The sequence below is a fragment of the Camarhynchus parvulus genome, chromosome 10 (assembly GCF_901933205.1).
Source record: "Camarhynchus parvulus chromosome 10, STF_HiC, whole genome shotgun sequence".
Lineage (NCBI taxonomy): Eukaryota > Metazoa > Chordata > Aves > Passeriformes > Thraupidae > Camarhynchus > Camarhynchus parvulus.
The window spans coordinates 11617870-11628002 of NC_044580.1; the positions used below are offsets into that span (position 1 = coordinate 11617870).

The 10133-nt window shown below is 39.0% G+C and overlaps 1 long non-coding RNA gene across 1 annotated transcript; it reads left to right on the forward strand.

Moving 5' to 3' along the window:
• Positions 1-2138: 2138 nt before the first annotated feature.
• Positions 2139-9770, forward strand: LOC115907568. The gene is made up of 5 exons (XR_004061049.1): positions 2139-2491; positions 2593-2724; positions 3191-3469; positions 5744-5926; positions 9181-9770. It is a non-coding gene; the product is annotated as an uncharacterized LOC115907568 (long non-coding RNA).
• The last annotated feature ends 363 nt before the right edge of the window (positions 9771-10133 follow it).

Below are 10133 nucleotides of genomic sequence, written 5' to 3' on the forward strand. Positions count from 1 at the left end.
TATCTAAATGTACCTCTCTCTCCCTGGAAAATCAAATGGTTTAAGTCCAAATGGGAGTTTGTGTGCAGGCTGCACCTTCATATTTCTTCAGATGGACTTTGCTGAGGTTTCTTAAGGCACAGGATGTTGCTGGCACTCACAGCTCTCCCCTCTGTAGGGGTGTACAGCTGGATTACTTTTTTAAGGCTAGAAAGCAATTGGAATCACTGCTAGAACAGCTTTGGTTCCTGCATCCCCAAAGTGCAGAAGGATGGGTTGTTCCAGTGTAAGGCCTTGACTAAAAGGATGCTGAAGCTCACCCCAAGCCAGCTCATTGCATCTCTCCCAGTCTGGGCTGCTGTTTTCCTCTCCCCACCCTGACCCTGCCTGGGGGAGGTGTGAGGCTGCACTTTGTCCCCTGACACAGCAACCCTGCTGTAAACTTTCAGACCTTTTCTTATCTCAAAGGACAATTGCAGCTTCCTTTGAACCAAGATGTTTCTTGCAGCACCAAACTCATTGCTTTAGGAAAACTTGGCATCTCCCAATTTCCTTTTTATTTCCCTCTTTGTTAGGATTTTTGTTGGCATTGTGCCAAGATCTTTCTTTTTACAACCAAGATAAAGTTGTTACCTAGATTAATTTTTCTTCTTTTTTTTTTTTTTTTTTTTTTTTTTGGCATAGAAGTGGATTTGCATATATGTGATTTGCTATTCCAGCTCCAGCAAGTCTGAATGGAAACCATTTGGGTTCTGCTGGGGCCCTTTCCTGACTGTGCAAATGTATAAGAGAAGAAATAATGAAAAAATCAAATTTTTTAAATTAAAAAAAATTATATATATGCAAACGAATTTATTAAAAATGTCATTCAACTCTGTAGCTAATAGTTTCTCCTCTATGGCTTTTTCAAAAAATTGCTTATTAGAAAAACAACTATCACACTGAGGAGAAGAATTAGGGCTATTTCAAGCATATTATTTCACAGCTTCTTGCCAGTGGGAGACTCAGGGAGGGGGCTGGGGGCTTACAGTGGCTAGACAGACCATTAAATTGGTATTAAACACTTTTCCATATGAAGGAAGTCACCTTCTGCCAAAAATCCAGGAGCAGAGGGATTGGTTTCAATGCAAGTTGTGCTGGGATGGGGCTAGATAAACTTTGAAAAATTAAAAGGTCACTGGGGTCAGGGTGCAGGCTTCAGAGCCTGTCTGGCTGGCTTCCTTATAGACTCTTGGAGAGCTGGCACACCAAAGCAGCATGACGTCCTGCATAAACATTTGATCCTCCTGACCAGTTTTTTCCATGGTATTAACTTTCTTAGCAGGGAAAAAAAAGTATGTAAAAATGACCAAAGCTGTTTTATATCAATTTTCACCATGCAGAGGCACAGAAAGAAATCTGTGTTGTGTCCAAAGCAAAAGGGAGGGCAAAGGCAGAAAGAGCAGCTTGCCAAAATACTTAGATTCACAAACTGCTCTAGTTCCTAAAATAGCAGCTTAGCACAACAGAGGGCTCCTCTGCAACTATGATAAAATTCACTGCTATTGATTTTTCAGCTGGTTAATCAAGTGGAAAAGATAAATAATATAAACCATGCAAATCTAGGAAGATGGAAAAGAAAGTTAAATTATTCTTTTAGACACCTAAATTAAAGAAATGTTAGTGGGCTGGCTAAATCTCCCAAGCAAAGAGAACCTGGATAGAACGAGAGAGACTGGTCCATGGCTGAAGGGAGTTGGCCTGTCTGAGGAGTACCTGTGTGAGGAAGGGCACAGGTACATTTTCATGTTGTTTTGTGTGTCCTCGGCTTTGGGGACACAAGTCAGTCCTGTGGCAGCTGGCTCAGTTCCAGGGCTGAGTTTTGTGCTGTGCTCTGGCCCCTGGAGAGCCCGGTGTCCCTCGAGACCTCGATGTGCAGAGCAGTTGTACTTGGTTTGGAAACAGACAAATGTGGGCAGCAGTGTCCTGGGTAAACTGAGCATGGAGAGGCTGAAACCTTGGCTGGACAGATGCATATCACTTTCCTGGAAGGCAAAGCCAAGAGGAATTAAGGATTGGCCCACTCCGTCTATTGTTAAGAACATCTCTTCTCCTGGCTTGGCTTTCGTGCGCATCACGCTTCAACTTCAAAATACTGATCTCAGCTCAGTAAAAGCAAACAAGCAGAAAATCTTCACTGTGCTGTTGTAAACTTTGTTTTATATGTTGGATTTTTTTTTTTGGTTATGCTTTAACACAGGACCTAGATTCTGGAATGAACTGAAGTTCCTCGTCAGAGCGATGAGAAAGTGCATTGGGCAGCTGAGTGAAAGCTCAGAGCACTCTGCATGGGAATCCTCCAGCACAGAGCTTTGTGCTTGGAAGCAGCTCTGCTAATTTCCTGAGGAATTTGTGTGGCATATCTGCACTAGCTGATGGTATTGCAGCAGCAAAGCTTAACTCTGAGGGAATTTGGGGCCATTAAATAGTGAAGCAGCTCAGGAGTCTGCGTTGTCTATACAGGATCATGAAGGTTTGTGAAATCTGCTGGTATGTGGTATTTGAAAGAGAAAAAAATTGCTTTCTGTTTTAAAGCTTGAAGTTATTTTTTCCTGAATACATCTCTATTTACAGAGCTATTTTGCTGTTCAACCTCTTCTGGATGCCCTCAAGGCCTGGATGCTGCCATCCTACACCTGTAATGTGACCAAAAAAACCAGTTCTCCTCCTGGAGAGTTTGGTCATAGCCTCTACACATACCCACAGGTAATGCATTGCTTGCTATGGATCCTTGTGATCCAAGTGCATTTTAGAGGTGGTAGCTCACATTTGGAGACATGCAGTCCTGCCATAAGGCTGGCAGAAAATTCACTATGTATTGGGGATGCTTGGGTTTTATTGCATAAGAGTTCCACATCTGGTAATCAGAAAAAAGAGGGATATTCCAGGTGATATTCCCTTCCATGATATGACCCCTGGTAAGGGAGTAATAATACAGGAAGAGACTTTAATGACACAGAAGACCAATGAAGGCTGCACATAAGAGGGGAAAGCAGGATCTAATGACATGACAAAGGCAGAGAAGATTTAATATGTTGCACTAAAAGCTGAAAATAACTCAGAGAGATGATAAAATCTCCAGCATGGGGGTGGGGGGGAGTAGAGCTTAAGTAAAAGAAGAGTGGAAACCACAGAAATGACCATAGTCCATTTGTATTTTAACCACTTGCAGGAAGGTGATGAGTCCCCTCTTCCAATGCTCTTTGCTTTATTAGCAAGGTGAGTTCCCTGCTATGGAAATTAGAGCCAGCAGAACTGCCAAAGAGGGAGGAAGAGTGTGCACACACATCTCTGTGAGCTCTGCAAGAAGCAGGAGGAGGAGGAAACCCATTTGGATGGGGAGAGGAACGTGCCAGAAACACAGAAGTCAGAGAGGAAGAGTTATGTTGCTCCTCAGGAGGTGAACAAAAAAAAAAAAAATATCAGGATTTCAGATATGGAATAGACACAGGTACATGAAACAATCTGAAATTAACTAATTTTTGTGGATATCTGAGTGTGGAAAACTTCACTCATGAAACTCTATTACTCTGCTAGGTCAGTGGAAGGTCAGCTGTCCAATAAGTTACAGGGCTATGTTAATTTGTTCCACCTTGGGTCTGAGGTCTATAATTAGGTGAAACAGGACTTTAAGGAAACTTCTTTACTGAAGTAAAAGCTCAGATTTTCAGGTCCTGTCATTTACATGCCCTTTCTGGACCTGAGTAGCAGTCCTCCCAGAGGGCTTAAAAACCTTTTTCTAAAAAGATGTTAAGAAATAAATATATGTATAAATTTATACAATTTTAATATCGTTTTGTTTTTAACACAGGTTTTTGGGTTTTTTAGTTGACTGTTTGGGTTTGTTTGTTTGGTTTTTTTTTTAATTAATACCTTCTTTCTTGATAATTTTCTCAGAAATTGTGACTTCACTGTCAATTGTTTTGCACAGCAAAGGTTAAAACATTTCTGACAAAAATGCAGCCCAGTGGCTGAATACATATATCTGCCTGTGTGTTGTTTGGTCCTCTGGGGAAAAGGACAGGTCACTGAGAGGTGCAGACCTTCTTCCTTGGCTGAAGTGCTTGAGGCTTTGAACTGAAGTATTTTCATCTGTGGGTGTGTGGGTATTGTTACAAATAGATAATGTATTGAGCATTAGCAGTGCAACAGGATATAACTGGAGAATAGTCTTGAATAATTGCACAGCTGTAAATAAGATTTAGTGTTCTCCATGTTCACTCTTCCACATTGTCAGACATCCTTTCTAACTCTAGAAATTCACAACTCTGAAGTGTTGCTCACAGAAAATCAACAGAAGACCAGCTTGTAAATATTTTTTTCAGGTTTAACTGGGGTTCAAACTGAGACCATGTGCTCAAATACCTCCATTTCCATGAAGCTGCTTTCCATTCTGAGCTTTGCAGATCAGGCCAGTCATTATTAGCCCAGCATTATTCATCCTCATTCTTTTGGATAAAACATTCATTGTCATCATGTTAATATTTGTTATGTGGGTTCATTTTATGTGGTGGTTTTTTTTTTCCAATTTCCTCTACTGCTTCCATAACTCCTCCATTTCTTGCAAGACTTAATTTGAAACTATTTAAGTTTATTATTTCAACTTCCAAAGATGATTATTTGGCATTGAGTAAACAACCTTAGCTGGGCACTTGCTGACATTCCTCCATAATAACTCTCTGCCCCTATTTTATCACTTATAGAATTGCTTTCTAATCCTTTTTATGGGTCTTTTTAAAAATAACTTTCTTATATAATAGATAGTAACATTTGTTATAAAATGAAAGTAAAACCAATTAAATCTGCCTTATTGTATTTACAAAAGATTGATGTGTGTAAAGTCTAACAGCTTATTTGGGGATTTTAATTTAAAAGTGCCCTGCAATAACATTCTCTTGTGTTCTGGGAACCAGCAGTAATGGAGAAGCCACTGCCTGCAGAGATGCTGAACTAAATTAAAGTATTGTGTGCTGGTATTCGAGCATCTGCCTCATACGTTAATCTCTGGGAAATGCTTGAAAATACCCTAAAGTAGCAGCCATTTCTTTGTTTAAGTTTGAAAGCTTTTTGTATCTATTCTCATTAATGCTGTAGTGCAGAAGATTTGCTGTTCAGTAAATGAATTGAACAGAAGCTTCTGCAAACCAAGAACAGATTGCAGCTTCCCCATTTCAGTCTCCATTTTACTTTTGTTGTGTGTAAAGGATTTAAATTTGAGCTCCAGGGACCTAGGTTTTACTGTATTTCCTTCAACATATGTGCTCCCTGTGATATAGAAGCAAAATAGTTGGACTTACATGAATATTGCAAAAATTTGAATATTATGCTGCCTGAATGATCGAGGATTTTTTACCCTACCTTAGTCTTTCTCTTGAGTTATATTTACACATATGAGACTCTAAGTGTATGGTTTCTCTGTAAGATGGCTTTCAAAACTGCTTCATCTTCATTGTAAAGTCTCTTATTTTTCTTCTCCTTTATAACATTTTCATTCATCCAGCTCTGGATCAGAAACAATACCATGTGATTTACATTCGAGTATGACATAAATAGTTGAAGCTGTAAGAGCAGCATGTAGTAAACAAACAGACTGTAGGCAGTAATATATTTGAATACAGGATTTTTATGCATGAATAATCCATGAGTTTATAAAAATCAGTCTGTTTATAGATAATTTAGGAATAGAAGAATGCTTTTTATTCATGAAATGACTTATCTTCTCCAGCTTAACAAACAGTTCCATAAAATGTAAGAAAAGAAGAGTTGTGACCTACAGATTTGCCGAACTTAGCTGTTGTTATTTCAGAAGATAAAAGTGTGCATCCATAAGGACAAGGCCTGCAAATGGAGAGTGTATCTCAGCACACTCCCTTAGATGCTGATTTCTGCACTGGTACCAAAGCTGCAGGTGAGCATCCTTGAACATCCTCAAACATCCTCCGCTGCAGCTCAGCTGAGTGACAATATTACTGTTTCCTGCTACTCCTTCCCCAGCCTGGACATTAAAGCCCTTTTGTAGCTGCTGGAGGAGCTCCATTTTTGACAAAGCAAATGGATTGGCAAAATCATGTTATTTGCTTAGGAGGGGATGTCTGTGAGCAGCTCCTAGAAGATCTGCAGGGACAGTTACAACTGGAATAAGGGAATGATGTGTGTCCATCCCCTGGTTCTGCCTCTGGCCTGGTAATTGAAGTGTTGCCATGCCAAGTAAATCATCAGTAAGAGGAGAAATAGCAGGATGTGCATCCTGGCACAGACCATAGCCCTGCTTAGAGCTGCCCTTGGAGTGCCTGGGCAATCAGGGCAGAGTGCAGGAAGGCCAACATCTGTTTGTCAGTCTAGCCTGAAAGAATGCAGGTGCTTCAGAAATAATGACTATGACATTTCTGAGCCTTTCGCTTCATTGTTTTTCTTCAGCCAAAAGTATCTGTTGAATTTGAACCAAATTGTACATATAGTTTGTTACTGTTTTGAAAATCATTTTTATACCTAAGAAACTCATTTTCTTGTCCAAAGAGAGTCCATCAGCTCCCTTCTTATATGACCTCTTTTCTGCTTCTGATGCAAGTTTCTTTAATGGTTTATCATAAGATCTTTATGCCTTTCACCTTAGTTCTCTTGTGTTTAGAAACAGTACTTGCAAAGAAGGAGGCTCTATTAGGATAAATTAATATCTTGGAGTGCTTGCAAGTGGAAATAGTAAAAGCTAGTTTTAAAATGCTTACGAAGAAAACAATTTGAAATGGGAAATCAGAAAGGGACTCTGTAGAGAAAATGATGAAGGGATTAGGAGAGTGTGGTGGTATTTCAAACTGAGGTTCCTTACATGTATTTAATTAAGAGCCAATAAAGTAGGATTTAAATATACATAAACTAGACACAGTAGAAACTTGTTAATTTGCACTCTAATAATTTGCAGATTTTATAATTTGTGAAAAGAAAAAAAAATTAAAAGCTTCCTGCTGCCTTGCAGCAATGGTTTAAACCAGAGGCAGTAGTGAAAAAGCCTATTTATTAACACTTTGTTTCTTTGACAAGTGTACTGGAAAGCAGTGGCTACAGTTGTGCTTGTGTTTTAAGGGATTAACCACTGGATCATAGTAATTAATACACCATAAAATGCACTTTATTCCTACTCTGTCAGACAGCAGACTGTAACTCTCTAAGATTTTCATTGATTTGGAGCTGGCCATAAATAATCATAAAGTCAGAAATGCAATGATTTGCAATAACTCTCAGGCATTAAAATCACAAATCAACACCACCAGCATGGAAGCTTTTGAACACATGCCTGGAAATTCCTAATTATTGTTGGGATCTTGTCCTTCAGGAGGTTTTTTCAGCCATGGAGGGTGCTGCTGAAGGTCACTGTGTCTGCAGGGCTGGGTCCCAGAGCTCACACCTCAGTACAGGAGAAGGAACCAACAATGGTCTGGTTTAGGCTGATGTGGATTTTTTTAAGGTCAATCCTGCTAGGCCAGCTCCTGCCCATTATTATTAATTATTAATTATTAATTAATATAGGTCTGATTTTATTGCCCTCTCACTTGGGCAATAGATCACTATGTACAGGGATACTGGTCAGGTGTCTTTTCCTTTATACTTATTTGCATAGAAGGAAAATTGAGTTTGATGCTATTCTGTGATTAAACATATTTGACTGATTTTTCAGCCACTTTTATCCTGTGACATGCAATATTTTCCAATGAGGTTGTTCACATAGAGTCAAGGAAATAAACCATAGAGAAATTCCAAATATATTTCATACATTTGATCCATTAATTTTGTAATTAGGTTGAGATGTTAAATATGGTTTTATTTCTGAAATAACTTTTACTTCAGTGAATTATGGATCAGTGTTCAATTTTTATTATCACTACAGTATTTTAGAATATTTTCTTTTGAATTCCAGTTGTGTGACGTGAATGTACACTGCCCTTGATCCACACTAAATCAGGAAAAAAAACCCCAAAAACCAAATAAAATTGCAATATGACCATATCAGATTAAGATAATCCAGTCTACTTTAATCTTGATTCCAGTTACCTGGAAAGTGTCTACTCGTTTATATGTAAAAACTTGGAGGGATGGTCCATTGAGTCAAATTTTTTGGTCTGCCAGGTAATTGCAGCACTTGGTATCTTCAGCAGGGAGTTGCCCACATAGAGCTCTGGGCAGAGCAGGACACATTTTTATATATTCTTCTTTTGTGGTCTGTTTGGTTAATCAAATCTATTTCTCTGCAGCCTGTACCAAGGTAGAGGATTTGCATTGTGACTCCAATTAGGTTGGAATTAGTATGAACTTATGTTCAGCAGCTGATGTTTAATGTATGTTAGATTAAGTGGTTCTTTGATAAACTGGCTCTGAGGATTGTTATGACAATTCTTGTGATTGAACTGCAGTAGTACCCTGTGATTAACAGAGATAGTTCTATCTTGTGCTGAACCCTGCTGCCACAGGGAACCAGCCACATCAGCTTTTAAGGCAAAATTTGTTTAAGAACAAACAAACAAACAACGCCTCAGAAACTAAAACCCCATACAAATTAAAACATACATACACAAAGAGAAGTTCCCCCCAGACATTTGAAACATCTGTCCTTACTGTTGCAGTAAGTATCAAGGATCAGAATCATTTCCAAATGGCATAGGAAATTATTTTTCTGATTTATTTTAATCTATTTTGTATTTTCATTGAAACAAAGGGTCAAAAATGGAAACAGCACATATTAGATATGCTGAGAAAATGCTTGCATTGCATCTCGTTGGCAAAAACCCCAAACAATAAACATTCAGTGTTTGAGCCAGCCAGGTGTTGCAGGGTTTGGCCAAACCCAAATCCTCCACAAAAGGATCTATTTTTTAGCATTGATATTTCAAGGAAATGTTGGTTTCTGCAGAGCTGAGGCTCTAGCAAGAAATCAATAGACCCTGGTGAGTGCAGTGCTCACCTTTCAGAGGGTCTGTACTTCCAAACACCTCTCATGTAAGGCTTTTGCCAAGGCTCATTTAAGCAGAAATTGGTTTCCTGTTTTTTTAGGAACGTTTCCCCCCTGAATGGAGTGAGATCATCTTGTCAGAGAAGTTTTCTTCTGCTTCTGTTGCAAGTGGTCCTTGCAAGTGTTTTTTTCACTATCCCACTTTGCCTTTTTGTCCCAAGGTCTGGAGGAAGTCTGTCCAGGATGAGACAGAAGGAATCTTTGGGCAATGGAGAAATCTCCAAGAAGAAAAGCAGTGGAAATTGTTGCATCAGTCCCTGGCCAAAAGGAGATGAGCAGAAACATTCTGCTGGCACGAATATGCTCAAGGATGTAATTAGCAACAGTGATAAAAGAACAGACATGGAAACATGAAATTAAATGAGCTAAGTATGCAAACCTGCTCTTGCAGTGGGTCACTCAGTGATTTTTAAAACAAATGTGAGTGGGCAGTATTAGCTTAATTCCTAATTTTATATTCTTCTGCTGGTCCCCACAGCAAATACTCATAGCTCTGTTTTCAGAAATCCCACATCTGTGGCAGATCGGCACCATGAAGGTGTGGGGCCTTTGGTGCCCAAGGCTTTTGTCTCTCCTGGCAGTTCTGCCTTCAACAGGGGAGTGGGGGTTTGTGACCCAGCTGTCCCTGCTGGGGCAGTCTGGGTCACCTGGGCACCAATTTTCTGACTTTCCCCCTTAGATGAAACCAAGATTCATGTTTTAGTTTCAGATCACAGCTGACAAAGCAGTTTATCTTCTATGTATTTTTCTAGTGTACTTTTTCAGCCAATTTTTTAAAATTGAAATTTATAGTTGAACTTATCTTTGAAAACACTCCTTTGAATTCTTCATGGTAGCCAAGATGTTTTTCAGCATTTCTTTAACAATTTTTAAATTTATTTGCCTCACTAGTAAATATCAGTAATTTAAGATTTATGATTTTTTCCTTCATATAAATGTTTCCCCTAGGATTAAGCTTGAGATAAATTCCTTCATGTTGCTGCCCACTACTTGCATTCATGGGTAAACTAAACTGTCTGGCTCCTTGTCACTTATTTTTCAAATGTTAGTAATTAAAATTGCAGAAGCATTTTTAATGCCAAAGATTAAACAGATGTTGGGGGATATATTAGGT